Genomic DNA, 13,100 nt, shown 5'->3' with positions numbered 1-13,100 from the left:
CGGTCAAGCCAGCCTTCCTAAGGGAGTCCACTATAGCCTGTACTTTAGGTAGGTGACTTTCCCAGTCGGTGCTGTGGATAACGATATCGTCCAGGTATGCCGAAGCTCACCGACCATGTGGATGGAGAACAATGTCCATTAGCCTTTAAAACGTGGCGGGAGCGCCATGTAGACCAAAGGGTAATACCTTGTACTGATACAGCCCCTCTAGCACGATGAAAGCCGTTTTTTCCTTGGCAGCCTCCGTCAAGGGTACCTACCAGTACCCTTTGGTGAGGTCCAACACAGAAAAATACTGGGATTGGCCTAAATTCTCAATAAGCTCATCTACTCGGGGCATGGGATATGCGTCAAACTTGGAAACCTCATTAAGTTTGCGGAAGTCGTTACAGAATCGTAATGTCCCGTCCGGCTTGGGTATTAAGACTATCGTACTGGCCTATTCACTTTTTGACTCCTCGATGACACCTAGCTGTAACATCAGCTGCACTTCTATCGAGATGGCTTGTCGCTGCAACTCAGGTACCCAGTATGGTTTCAACCAAATTCTGTCCTGAGGCTCAGTGACAATGTCATGTCAGATGATAGAAGTGCGTCCAGGGAGGTCCGAAAACACATCCGTGTTCCTGCTGACGAACTCCCTGGCCTCCTGAGTCTGTTTAGAGGAATGTTTGTCAGCAATCTTTACTGTGGCAACTGCTTCCCTCGTATCAGACTGCGGGACTGGAAACTGTACCCCGAGAAAACCCGGCTGGGGGCTGTTGTCCGTACTGGTCTCCCTATCTTTCCACGGTTTCAACAAGTTTACATGGTACACCTGCTCCGGCTTTCTCCGCCCGGGCTGGTGTACCTTGTAGGTTACCTCCCCAACTTTTTCGAGCACTTCGTAGGGACCCTGCCACCTAGCCAGGAACTTACTGTCCACCGTCGGCACCAGAACCAAAACCTGATCTCCCAGGTTAAAATTCCGAACCCGAGCCTGGCGATTATAGACCCTACTCTGGGCTCGCTGGGCTGCCTCCATATGTTCCCTAACCAGCGGCAACACCGTCTCCATCCGCTTTTGCATTTGAGTGACATACTCAATCACACTTTTAGGCGGTGTGGGTTGTTGTTCCCACGCCTCTTTGGCTATGTCCAAAAAACCACGCGGATGTCGGCCATACAGCAGCTCGAAGGGAGAGAACCCCGTAGAGGCCTGGGGCACCTCTCGCACTGCGAACATGAGATAGGGCAGTAGCAGATCCCAATCCATTCCATCTTTAGACACCACCCGTTTTAACATGTTTTTCAAAGTTTGATTAAACCTTTGTACCAGGCTGTCCATATGCGGGTGATAGACGGACGTCCGTAACTGTTTGATCTGTAGTAGTTTACTGAGTTCCCTCATGGGCCCACTCAGGAAAACATCTCCACTAACTCTTTAGCTATGAGTTTGGCTGAGGTATGTCGCAGCGGCACCGCCTCCGGGTATCGAGTGGCATAGTCCAGGACTACCAAGATGTGTTGTGCCCTCTAGTGGACTTTGGTACTGGGCCTATGAGATCCATAGCGATCCGCTCTAATGGAACCTCAATAATCAGGAGAGGAACCAGGGGACTACGGAAATGTGGCTGGGGGCTGGTTATCTGGCAGGTTGAGCAAGACTTCCAATACTCTTCCACCTGAACACACTGGGCCAGTAGAATCTGATCCTGCATTTTCTGCTGGCCCAGGTGTCCCCCAAGAACATGGTGGGCTAACTCCAACACAAGCTTGCGATATGCCTTGGGCACCACCAACTGTTCAATATGCTCACCTCGTAGTTGATTTACTCGATACAGCATCTCCTGTTGAACCACAAAACGGGGGAACCTAGACTCGGCCCCCGGTTGTTGCGGCTCACCCTCAACTACTACCACATTTTCCCAGGCTTGAGATAGAGTCGGGTCCTGGTGCTGTGCTGTACCAAAATTATCTCCGGAGACGTTGAGGTCTGCCAACTCCGGACCAGCGGCAAGTCCTCCACATCTCCCACCACCACACTTAGCAGGGTTGTCTCCTCCGCTTCCACCGAAGTGGCGGTCACCCCTACCGCTGGCCCTTTGGTCTCAGGTTCCCAGGGTTCTGGTCACCCCCTGAGCTGGGCCTCTCAGCTAGGGTTATCCCTGTCTCAAGTGTATTGGTGACTCTCATCTCAGGCCACAGTGATAGAAAACCGGGGTAGTTTCTCCAAATTATTAGTTGATACTGTAATTTTGTGGTGATGGCCAACCCCAAAAGTCCGCCTTCCGGCCACCGTTGACAGAGAGACCAGGGCGGTGGAATAGTCCTTTAATTCTCCATGAATGCACACCATGCCGACTTTTCGGCCAGTATACTTGGTGGGCCGCACCAGGGCAGCTCTTACCAGAGACACCAGGCTCCCTGAAACCAGCAGTGCCACCGCCAGAGTGTCCCCCACTTCCACCTGGCACAGGTGGCTATTGTCTATAGTCTCGGAGGTACCTGTGGCACACAGCTTCCTGGCATACAATGAGTGGCGGTAGCCATAGTTGGTATCCATGCGATCACCGCGATGGGGACAGTTGGCCCTTATGTGTCCAGGCTCCTGATACCGCCAGCAGACCACCGGGGCTGGGTCTGCAGGTGGTACATCCCGGGCGGGTTTTGCTGGCACACGCCGCCGGGTCTGGGGTGGAGATTTCCGGGGTTTGATGGGCCCCCTCCCAAAAGAACCCCCCTGTAGTTTTCTGGTGGCCTCGTAGCTCTCTACAGGTCGACCATCTCTAAGGCATTACCCCGAGACACATGGCCGATCCAGTGCTGGAGAGGGTATGACAAAACCCTCCAGAACACATCCACCAACAGATGGTCCAGCATAGCAGTGGGAGTCAATATGTCAGGCTGCAGCCATTTTTGCAATCGGTGTAGCAGGTCATAATATTGTGGTCTGGCGGGTTCAGCCAAGTTAAATTCCCACTGATGCACCCGCTGGGCCCGGACCAATACATTCACCCCCAGTTTTGCCAGGATCTCACCTTTTACGGTCAGGTAGTTGGCCGCTTGATCATCGGGTAGATCGAACAGCACTTGCTGGGGCCCAGACGTCAGGAACGGAGCGACGACCTCAGTCCACTGGTCTCGGGGTAACCTCTCCCTCACCTTTTCGAACACCACCAGATAGGTCTTGACGTCATCTGTGGGGGTCATCTTAGGGATCGCCGCACGGACAGCTTTCCGGGCATCGTGGACGTTCTGGGACGCTCCTGCCACTTGATATGCCATTACATGTTGTAATAGCAGCTGGTTAGTTTCCTGCTGCTGCTTGTTAACCTCCCGCTGCTGCAAGCTAGCCTCCACGAGGGCTTTCACGACCGGGTCCATTTTGTCTTGGGACCCGGGTCGTAACCATGCCGGCTTAATATAGGACATACACTCGTGCCCGGGAAAAACAAAAACTTTTCGGCCTTCAGGCCTGCCTCACTACGTTTGCCCGCATCCGGCACCAATTGTGGGGATTCGCTCTGGTAGGCAGGTTAGTGGATGCAGTATAGAGGCAATCACAAAGTCTTTAACTTAAATAGTTCAGTGTTTATTCACACAGAAGGCAAAATAAAATAACAGTTCACAGTCTTGGTGTTTGTTCACACCATGGAAAGTCCACAAAACACAAACATTCACCTTGGTAGCAGTTTTCATCAGCGGTCCCCAGCAGGCTTTAGGGGCCTGTTTTCCAGCATGCAGCTCTCATCCCTTTTGCACGGCACACATCTTCAGATCCCAAACCACGGAGACTTCACATCTTCACTGTGAGATGGAGGATAATCCAGACCACCTGATTAATGGTGACTGCTTTTTATAAGCTTTTCAAAGAAGAAGACCGGCACTTCGCAGATGTAGATCACAATGTAGATTTATTCAGTCACATATTCAAGTGGCATAGTGACGCGTTTCAGCACAAGTGTGCTTTCATCAGACTGCAATGAAACATCTTACGCTCCAGCTATTTATACATAAATGAGACACTAAGGAACTGACATCATCAGAGAAGCTCCGCCTCCCTCATTAACTAAAAATTCGCATATCCAATAATCGCAATGAAAAATTTGCATTAGAAAATTCGCAAAAAAAAATTTGCATACAAAAAAATTTGCAAAAACATATCCACTCTATACTGGCGAAGATTTTCAGTCCAATAGTCCATTTTGGCAGTGATTAATCACGCTGAAGAAAAAAAGAAATATATTTATCTAATTGCATAAAGCCGAATGCCTTATAGGAAGCAGGACACATTGTACTCACGATTGAGGCCCCTGGGCTCCATTGTCTGAAGACGATGGATCCAGTAAGCCTCTCTTTTCAATAACAATTTATTTCTATCACCCCCTCGACGGGGTAATGATACACCTTCAATAATCTGATACCTCAACTGCGAGATATTATGTTTTTTATCATGAAAATGAAGGGGTATTGGAAGTAATAAATTCTGTTTGCGGATAGTAGATTTGTGTTTACTTAGTCTGTCCTTCATTCTCATCGAGGTTTCCCCCACATATAATAATCCACATGGACATTTAAGAATGTAAACCACAAATCTACTATCACAGGTGAACGTGCCCCTTATTGGAATATTTTCACCTGAATGAGGGTGGGAAAAACATGAACCCTTTATGACGCTGGAACAATTGACACAATTTAAACAAGGAAAAGTACCCCGTCTAGGTGTAGATAAAAAACTCTGTCCTCTTTCTATTTTATTACTTCCCACATCTGCCCGGACTATTTTATCCCTAATATTTTCTGCCCGTTTATAGCATATCATGGGTGGCCTCTGGAACTCTCCTATCCGTGGATAGGACTTGGATAATATGTGCCAATGTTGATTAACAATAGTCCTCAGGCGCTGGGACCAGGGATGGTATTTAATCACTAAGGGGATCCTTGTTTCTTTCTTAGTTCTATCCGGTGGTGTAGTCTCAGCTTTATTACGCTGTATTTTCAATAGATCAGGGGGGTAGCCTCGCTCTCTAAATTTATTGGTCATATCGTCTAATCTTGTTTGGCACATATCCCTATCACTGACGATCCGTCTAACCCTCTGGTATTGTGAATATGTGATAGATTCCTTGATGGTTGCTGGGTGACTACTTGAAAAGGACAGCAAACTGTTCCTATCAGTTGATTTCACAAATAAATCCGTCTGTATCTTACCTTCTTTGTCCCTAGTCACCCAGGTATCCAAAAAGGAAATTCTATCAGAACTATGGTGTACAGTGAATTTAAGTTCATCCCAGATGGAATTTAAATACGTGGTAAATTCCGTAAGGGATCAGACGTCGCCTCGCCATACGCAAAAAATATCGTCGATGAATCGACTCCAAAATATACAATGTTGATGATATAGAGGGCTAGAGTAAACAAATTGACACTCAAAAGAAGCCATATATGTATTTGCGTATGGCGGCGCGACGTTCGATCCCATCGCGGTCCCACGGCACTGCTGATAAAAAGAATCTTGAAACAAAAAATAATTTTGCTCAAGGACTATTTTCAAAAGTTCCAGAAAAAATTCCTTTTCTGCCTTTTTGTATGTGCTTGTGCCTAAGAGACCCGCGACTGCATTGATTCCTTTTTCATGAATAATAGATGTATAAAGACTGCACACGTCTAAAGTGACGAATATGCAGCCTTCATCCACCTGGAGAGAGCTAATTTCAGATAGAAAGTGGCCAGTATCTCGGATATACGATGGTGCTAGTTTAGTTAGAGGGGTTAATACCCTCTCCAAAAAAATAGCTGGATTTGAAAGTATGGAGTCAGTGGACGCCACTATCGGGCGACCTGGTGGATTAATTAGTGACTTATGCACTTTTGGTAGAGTGTAAAACACCGGGGTAATCGGATGTTGATTTATAAGAAAGTCCCCCAATTTGGCGTCCACCACTTCATTCTCTTTGGCTTTATCTACCACTCGCTGTAAAATTTCTTTGATATGGTAGACTGGATCACTATTTAGTATTTTATAAGTACTGCTATCCTGTAATTGTTGTAAAATTTCACTAACGTAATATTCTTTGTCTAAGATAACGATGCCCCCCCCCCCCCCTTATCTGCAGGTTTTATTATTAAGGATTTCTCCTTTAATAAGGAGTCAAGGGCATGTTTCTCCTCCACAGGTAAATTATAATGTACATGTAACTTTCCTTGTTTACATTGTTGCAACAATTTATCGACATCATTTTGCACCAATTTAACAAATGTCTCAACTGGATGATATGTCCTGGGAGGTGTATAATTACTTTTTACTCTCAAATTAAACTGTTTAACAGTTAACATAGTAGTAACAGAGCTATCCTCCACCTGTTCCACATCACCAGTAGTTTCATTACCACCAAATTGAGCTTTTAGACGTAAATTGCGAAAAAAACGATGTAAGTCAGTGTCCAAGGTGAACGGATCAAAGTTCCCGGTCGGGCTGAAAGATAAGCCCTTTTTCAATAAGTTCATCTGGGCAGGACTGAGGCTCTTGGATGATAAGTTTAACACTAAGTTTTCTCCCGTTCCTGTGACCGCGTTTTCCTCGGTGCGTCTGCCTCGCCGATGATGACGGCCGGCTCGCCGGGTGTTAATCTTGGTCTTCTTGTACGGCGTTGGCCTAAAAAAGGCCCCCGAGAGCCACCTGAAGTTTCGCTGCCGGACCCCGATGAAAAAGAACCGGTTTGACGAAATCTCGGACGTGACGGTGGAGTTGCAGTACCGGAAGCGTCCTGCCATCTGTAGACCCGATGGGATGTATAATCCTCTGTATCTTGCAGATATTTCGATCTCTTGGTCTGTTCGATCTTGCTTTTTAACTCGGTACATTGTTTCTCCAAGTTTTCTTGTAAGGTAGTATATTCGTCGGATTTTAGATTATCTCTCAACTGTTCTTTTATAGTCGCAATATTAGCGTTGTATTCAGTAATGGAGATGGATAGATGTTCAAGCGTAAGGACTATAAGGTCCAGTGAACATTTATTAAGAATATTCGCAAAACGGGTACAATAGTCCACTTTATCACAGAAAAGAGTTGGTCTTAAATTGACTCGCAGACCCCGTGGTATCTTTTGAGTGCGGTGATATTCAGCCAATGTTGCCGCATGTAATTCAAGTGAAACAAGGTGTCTCGCCTCCTTAATCAGGCTCCTGCTCTTTAGCTCAGTAGGAGGGATTTTCAGAAAATCAGAGGGAGCGATAATTTTCGACACAATGTCTCGTGCCTCATCCTCTGTATAAGCAAAGGTACTCATCTGATGTTTGTTGATGCAGGTGTGCTCGTTCCTGAAGGCCGTATAGATTCTAGTGAAGACAGGGCGGCACTACCTTCTTGAATTCGCGGTGCACATGTCCGTGGAATGGCGTCCAGACAAACGTTTCAAAGAAGAAGACCGGCACTTCGCAGATGTAGATCACAATGTAGATTTATTCAGTCACATATTCAAGTGGCATAGTGACGCGTTTCAGCACAAGTGTGCTTTCATCAGACTGCAATGAAACATCTTACACTCCAGCTATTTATACATAAATGAGACACTAAGGAACTGACATCATCAGAGGAGCTCCGCCTCCCTCATTAACTAAAAATTTGCATATCAAATAATCGCAATGAAAAATTTGCATTAGAAAATTCGCAAAAAAAAATTTGCATACAAAAAAATTTGCAAAAACATATTCACTCTATACTGGCGAAGATTTTCAGTCCAATAGTCCATTTTGGCAGTGATTAATCACGCTGAAGAAAAAAAGAAATATATTTATCTAATTGCATAAAGCCGAATGCCTTATAGGAAGCAGGACACATTGTACTCACGATTGAGGCCCCTGGGCTCCATTGTCTGAAGACGATGGATCCAGTAAGCCTCTCTTTTCAATAACAATTTATTTCTATCACCCCCTTGACGGGGTAATGATACACCTTCAATAATCTGATACCTCAACTGCGAGATATTATGTTTTTTATCATGAAAATGAAGGGGTATTGGAAGTAATAAATTCTGTTTGCGGATAGTAGATTTGTGTTTACTTAGTCTGTCCTTCATTCTCATCGAGGTTTCCCCCACATATAATAATCCACATGGACATTTATAAGCATCCCAAGACCTGGCCTGGAACGTGGGGAGTAGCCACCCACCCAGCACTTTGGCTACTCCCAGTATGAGCCGCCCCGGATCGGCTTTACAGCCATACTAAACAGCTGACGTGTCAGATTGCAAATCAAAAATTACACTTCAGGAAAAAATACGGCTCTTACCTCATCGAGGCCAGGAACCTCGGTGACACGTACTGATCATCAATGATGGCCCCTTGTTCCTTCCTACAAGGAGCATCACCAGACCGGACAGACCCGCTGCTGTGATGTAGTGTTCAATCCTCTGTGATCGCTGAGTGGCCGAGAACAGTGCAGTGGCAGGACTGCGGATAAGTGAATGGTTTTTTTTATGTTTAAGGGGGACAGAGGTAGACCCCAGGGGTTGTCAGCTTCAAGGCTGGACAACTGCTTTAAGCTATTCTCTAATCTACTCAGAAACATGACTATTAACTGATGATCACCTCATGGCTGACAGCCGCTTCATTTACAGTATGAGTGAGCGTTGCACATCTACACTCACCTAAAGAATTATTAGGAACACCTGTTCTATTTCTCATTAATGCAATTATCTAGTCAACCAATCACATGGCAGTTGCTTCAATGCATTTAGGGGGGTGCTCCTGGTCAAGACAATCTCCTGAACTCCAAACTGCATGTCAGAATGGGAAAGAAAGGTGATTTAAAGAGGACCTTTCACCGATTCTTACCCTATGAACTAACTATACAGACATGTAGAGCGGCGCCCGGGGATCTCACTGCACTTACTGTTATCCCCGGGCGCCGCTCCGTTCTGCCGCTATGCCCTCCGGTATCTCCGCTCACTAAGTTATAGTAGGCGGAGATACCAGTCCCTAAGTTATGGTAGGCGGAGTCTGCCCTAGCGCTGGCCAATCGCAGCGCAGAGCTCACAGCCTGGGAGGTTATTTTCTCCCAGGCTGTGAGCTCTGCAATGCGATTGGCCAGCGCTAGGGCAGACTCCGCCTACCATAACTTAGGGAACGGAGATACCGGAGGACATAGCAGGAGAACGGAGCGGCGCCCGGGGATAATAGTAAGTGCAGAGAGATCCCCGGGCGCCGCTCCACATGTATGTATACTTAGTTCATAGGGTAAGAATCGGTGAAAGGTCCTCTTTAAGCCATTTTGAGCGTGGCATGGTTGTTGGTGCCAGACGGGCCGGTCTGAGTATTTCACAATCTGCTCAGTTACTGGGATTTTCACGCACAACCATTTCTAGGGTTTACAAAGAATGGTGTGAAAAGGGAAAAACATCCAGTATGCGGCAGTCCTGTGGGCGAAAATGCCTTGTGGATGCTAGAGGTCAGAGGAGAATGGGCCGACTGATTCAAGCTGATAGAAGAGCAACGTTGACTGAAATAACCACTCGTTACATCCGAGGTATGCAGCATTTGTGAAGCCACAACACGCACAACCTTGAGGCGGATGGGCTACAACAGCAGAAGACCCCACCGGGTACCACTCATCTCCACTACAAATAGGTAAAGGAGGCTACAATTTGCACGAGCTCACCAAAATCGGACTGTTGAAGACTGGAAAAATGTTGCCTGGTCTGATGAGTCTCGATTTCTGTTGAGACATTCAAATGGTAGAGTCCGAATTTGGGGTAAACAGAATGAGAACATGTATCCATCCTCTGATGGCTACTTCCAGCAGGATAATGCACCATGTCACAAAGCTCCAATCATTTCACATTGGTTTCTTGAACATGACAAGGAGTTCACTGTACTAAAATGGCCCCACAGTCACCAGATCTCAACCCAATAGAGCATCTTTGGGATGTGGTGGAACGGGAGCTTCGTGCCCTGGATGTGCATCCCTCAAATCTCCATCAACTGCAAGATGCTATCCTATCAATATGGGCCAACATTTCCAAAGAATGCTATCAGCACCTTGTGGAATCAATGCCACGTAGAATTAAGGCAGTTCTGAAGGCAAAAGGGGGTCCAACACCGTATTAGTATGGGGGCACTAATAATTCTTTAGGTGAGTGTATGTCCTCATGTAACGCATGGGTTATAGACCCGGTGATGGGAAACACGGAGTCTCTGCTCTTTTGAGGTCAATGTTTTCCTATTTCCTCCTCAGAACTCTGCAGAACCCTATAGGGACACTGCATCCGTCACATGAGGATGAGGGGTCACGTCTGACGATGATGAAGTGTTACATAAATGTCATGATAAGGACAACAGCCGGTCAGCACAGGGGCGGACTGGATGGACCATGTGGTCTTTTTCTGCCATCAGTCCTCTATGTTCCTATATTAAAATATGGGGGAAGGGGGTCAGATATATACACCGAGATGCACGCTGGCTGTATATGAGTGACACAAACGGCACAGAGATGAGCCGTATATTGTACTGCACTTTGGTATCTGGTTCTGCTGGGCAGTATATTGTACTGCACTGTGGTACTTGGTTCTGCTGGGGCGGTATATTGTGCAGCACTGTGGTATTTGGTTCTGCTGGGGCGGTATATTGTGCAGCACTGTGGTATTTGGTTCTGCTGGGGCGGTATATTGTACTGCACTGTGGTACTTGGTTCTGCTGGGGCGGTATATTGTACTGCACTGTGGTATTTGGTTCTGCTGGGGCGGTATATTGTACTGCACTGTGGTACTTGGTTCTGCTGGGGCGGTATATAGTAGGGATCGACCGATATTGATTTTTTAGGGCCGATACCGATACCGATAATTTGTGAACTTTCAGGCCGATAGCCGATAATTTATACCGATATTCTGGGAATTTTCATTTTTGAGAAAAAAAAAAATTCCTACACAAATCTGCTGAAAATTAATATGTTTATTGTTAATGTGTATTTTTTTTTGTTTATTGTTAATGTGTATTTTTTTTTTATAAATCTTTTTCATTTATACTTAATATTTTTGTGTTTTTTTTTTACTAACTTTTAACCCCCTTAGGGACTAGAACCCTTGTCCTATTCCCCCTGATAGATCTCTATCAGGGTGAATAGGAGCTCACACTGTCCCTGCTGCTCTGTGCTCTGTGCACACAGCAGCATGGAGCTGAACATGGCAGCCAGGGCTTCAATAGCGTCCTGGCTGCCATGGCAACCGATCGGAGCCCTAGGCTTACACAGCTGGGGCTCCGATCGGAGGAGCAGGGGAGAGGGGATCCTGTGGCCACTGCCACCAATGATTAATACTGGGGGGGGGGGGGGGGGGGGGGGGCGCACTGCGCCACCAATGTTTTTACTATTGGCCGGGATGGGGGTGGGGGGCGCACTGCGCCACCAATGATTAATACTGGGGGGCTTGGGGGGGCGCACTGCGCCACCAATGAAGATAAGTCTATCGATCATTCATATACAGGAGGCGGGAGCTGGCTGCAGAATCACATAGCCGGCTCCCGACCTCTATCAGCGGTAGCTGCGATCCGCGGCACCTGAGGAGTTAACTACCGCGGACCGCAGCTATTGCTCATAGAGGTCGGGAGCCGGCTATGTGATTCTGCAGCCAGCTCCCGCCTCCTGTATATATGAATGAATGAAAGGCTTATCTTCATTGGTGGCGCAGCGGCCACAGCCCCGCCCCTCCTCTTATGTTCTATCCCCTCATTGGCGGCAGCGGCAGCAGCAGCACAGGGGGAGGAGACACGGCTTCCTTCTCCCCTGTGCTGTGGAGGGAACACAGAGAGCGCTGTCAGCAGCGCGTTCTGTGTTCCCCATACGTTATCGGTATATCGGCAAAATAGATGCCGATACCGATAACGTTCAAAATCCTCAATATCGGCCGATAATATCGGCCAAACCGATAATCGGTCGATCCCTAGTATATAGTACTGCACTGTGGTACTTGGTTCTGCTGGGGCGGTATATTGTACTGCACTGTGGTACTTGGTTCTGCTGGGGCAGTATATTGTACTGCACTGTGGTATTTGGTTCTGCTGAGGCGGTATATTGTACTGCACTGTGGTATTTGGTTCTGCTGGGGCGGTATATTGTACTGCACTGTGGTACTTGGTTCTGCTGGGGCGGTATATTGTGCAGCACTGTGATATTTGGTTCTGCTGGGGCGGTATATTGTGCTGCACTGTGGTACTTGGTTCTGCTGGGGCGGTATATTGTACTGCACTGTGGTATTTGGTTCTGCTGGGGCGGTATATTGTACTGCACTGTGGTATTTGGTTCTGCTGGGGCAGTATATTGTGCTGCACTGTGGTACTTGGTTCTGCTGAGGCGGTATATTGTGCAGCACTGTGGTATTTGGTTCTGCTGGGGCAGTATATTGTGCTGCACTGTGGTACTTGGTTCTGCTGAGGCGGTATATTGTGCTGCACTGTGGTACTTGGTTCTGCTGGGGCGGTATATTGTGCAGCACTGTGGTATTTGATTCTGCTGGGGCAGTATATTGTGCTGCACTGTGGTATTTGCTTCTGCTGGGGCGGTATATTGTGCTGCACTGTGGTATTTGATTCTGCTGGGGCAGTATATTGTGCTGCACTGTGGTATCTGGTTCTGCTGGGGCAGTATATTGTGCTGCACTGTGGTATTTGCTTCTGCTGGGGCGGTATATTGTACTGCACTGTGGTATTTGGTTCTGCTGAGGCGGTATATTGTACTGCACTGTGGTATTTGGTTCTGCTGGGGCGGTATATTGTACTGCACTGTGGTATTTGGATCTGCTGGGGCAGTATATTGTGCTGCACTGTGGTACTTGGTTCTGCTGGGGCGGTATATTGTACTGCACTGTGGTATTTGGTTCTGCTGGGGCAGTATATTGTGCAGCACTGTGGTATTTGGTTCTGCTGGGGCGGTATATTGTGCTGCACTGTGGTATTTGCTTCTGCTGGGGCGGTATATTGTGCTGCACTGTGGTATTTGATTTTGCTGGGGCAGTATATTGTGCTGCACTGTGGTATTTGCTTCTGCTGGGGCGGTATATTGTACTGCACTGTGGTATTTGATTTTGCTGGGGCGGTATATTGTGCTGCACTGTGGTATTTGGTTCTGC

The sequence above is a fragment of the Bufo bufo genome, chromosome 11 (assembly GCF_905171765.1).
Source record: "Bufo bufo chromosome 11, aBufBuf1.1, whole genome shotgun sequence".
In the NCBI taxonomy this organism is placed as follows: Eukaryota; Metazoa; Chordata; class Amphibia; order Anura; family Bufonidae; genus Bufo; species Bufo bufo.
This window is presented reverse-complemented; position numbering follows the sequence as displayed.